General features: G+C 47.2%; 1 pseudogene; it reads left to right on the top strand.

Moving 5' to 3' along the window:
- Window positions 1–797: 797 nt before the first annotated feature.
- LOC102475346 (60S ribosomal protein L26-like 1 pseudogene) overlaps window positions 798–2,447 on the top strand; it is a 2,802-nt pseudogene continuing 1,152 nt past the window's right edge.

The following is a 2,447-nucleotide window of genomic DNA, read 5'->3' as shown; positions in this document are numbered from 1 at the left end:
GCCAGCCGTGGTTTGAGTCCCGGACCCGGTGGCTTAAACTCATGCCGGGTGTGTATGTGCACGCGTACCCAAGATCCCGAGAGGAGAAAGAAGGAGAAGGGATGAGAGGAGAAAGGAGGAGAAGGGATTGTGGCGTGGCGTGGCCACTCCCCCGGGGGGTGATTTCTCGCTGTCTCTCTCTCTCTGTCTGTCTAGCGAGTGCATGAACCCTATAACAAAAACCTCTCCAAAATAAAAAAAGAAGGAAAAAAAAGAAAAGTCCTGGACCTGCGGCGTGCTTTCTCGCTTTCTCTCTCGCTCTCTCTGTCCCTCTCTGGTCAAATTTAAATAAAGAAGGGGCCAGCAGGTGGCGTGGTGGTTAAAGGCACTGGACTCCCACGTGGCCAGCCACGGTTCCAGTCCTGGGCCTGGCAGCTGGCTTTCCCCCTTTCCCTTTGTCTGTCTTCTGTCTCTCTCTAGTCAAATTAAAAAATAATAATAACACATGGAATTAACTAAATAAGTAATCCTTTAAAAAAATTTAAGTAAAGAGGGGCCAGTAGGTGGCATGGTGGTTAAGAACACTGGACTCCCACGTGGCCAACCACGGTTCAAGTCCCGGACCTGGTGGCTTACTTTCTCACTTTCTCTCTCTCTCTCTTGTTCTGTCCCTGTCTGTTCAAATTTAAGTAAATAAATAAATTTGTAAACATTTCAATAAAGAAATAAAAAGTTAAATAATTCTTTAAAAAATAACAAATAAAGGCTGGTCACGCAGAGCGCTCGAGTCCTCACAGAGTGGCTAGACGGTGGTCACCATGAAGTTCAACCCCTTCGTGACCTCTGATCGCAGCAAAAACCGCAAACACCACTTCAATGCCCCCTCGCACGTGCGCAGGAAGATCATGTTGTCCCCGCTGTCCAAGAAGCTGCGGCAGAAATACAACGTCCGCTCCATGCTGGTTCGCAAGAGTGAGGAGGTCCAGGCGGTTCGAGGACATGGCAAAGGTCAACAAGTGGGCAAGGCCGCCCCGGTACACAGGAAGAAGTGGGCAAGGCCGTCCCGGTACACAGGAAGAAGTGCGCCCTCTACACGGAGCGGTGCAGCTGAGGGGCCACCGGCACAACCGTCCACGTGGGCATCCACCCAGCAAGGGGGTTACCACCACGCTAAAGCTGGACAAAGATCGGGAAAAAATCCTCGCACGCAAAGCTGAGTCTCGACAAGTTGGAAAAAGCAAGGCAGATACAAGGGTGGGCTGACGGAGCGCAGCGGTGAGCAGAGCCCGCGATGCCACGTGACTTAGCGGACTTCCCGCCTGCTGGTTTCTTTGGAAATGTTTAAGATGCTTCTGAAGCAATTTATACCCTACCCCTCATTTTGTTACGAGCTATAAATTACCTTTACAATTTTGAGTAATATTTTTATTAATAAAAATCAGAAGTATTTCCTAAGTCCCCCTAAAAACACAAATAAAATTAATTAGTAAATAATTCTTTTTTAAGAATTTATTTGTTTATTTATTCATTTATTTTTTATTTATTTATATTTTTTTGGAGAGATTTTCGCTATAGGGCGCGTGTGCTCTCCAGACGGACAGAGAGAGACAGAGAGACAGAAAGCGAGAAATCACCCCCCAGAGGGGATGGTCACGCCGCAATCCCTTCTCCTCCATTCTCCTTCTTGGGATCCTGGGCACGCACGCACACGCGCCCGGCGTGAGTTCTAAGCCACCGGGTCCGGGACGCGAACCGCGGTTGACTACGTGGGAGTCCAACGACATAGCCATTACGCTAACTGCTGGTTCCCTATTCATTTATTTTTAATTTGACCAGAGAGAGAGAGACACACACACACAGAGAAAGTGGGAAAGCAAGCCACCAGGTCTAGGACTTGAACCATGGTTGGCCACGAGGGAGTGTCCAGTGCCTTAACCACCATGTCACCTGCTGGTCCCCAGTAAATAATTATTTTTTAAAAAGAGATTTCTGGCGGCCGGCAAGTGGCATGGTGGTTAAAGGTGCTGGACTCCCACATGGCCGACTACGGTTCAAGTCTTGGACCTGGTGGCTTGCTTTCTCACTTCCTCTCTCTCTCTCTCTGTCTCTCTCTGATCAAACTGGAAAATAATAATGATAATAAAAATAAATAAAGTTAAAACAAAATAATTCTTTAAAAAAAAAAAAAAAAGATTCCTGTAGTGCTAGCTGAGAGCATGGTGGTTAAAACAGCTGAATTCCATGTGGCTCGAGTCCTGGATCTGACAGCTTAAGAAACACTGGGTACATGTGCATGCATGCTCAAAATTCTGAGAGGAGAATGGAGAAGGTTCAGGGCATGACCACCCCCTTGGGGGGGTGTTTTTTCACTTCCCCTCTTCCTGTTTCTCTCTGTGTCTATGATGAGTGCACAAATCCTATAGCAAAAATATATATTTTTTTTTTGGAGAGGTTTTTGCTATCGGGCG

The sequence above is a fragment of the Tupaia chinensis genome, unplaced genomic scaffold (assembly GCF_000334495.1).
Source record: "Tupaia chinensis unplaced genomic scaffold, TupChi_1.0 Scaffold140061_1, whole genome shotgun sequence".
In the NCBI taxonomy this organism is placed as follows: domain Eukaryota; kingdom Metazoa; phylum Chordata; class Mammalia; order Scandentia; family Tupaiidae; genus Tupaia; species Tupaia belangeri.
Note: the sequence above shows the minus strand (reverse complement) of the source record. Positions and strands in the feature narration are given on the sequence as shown.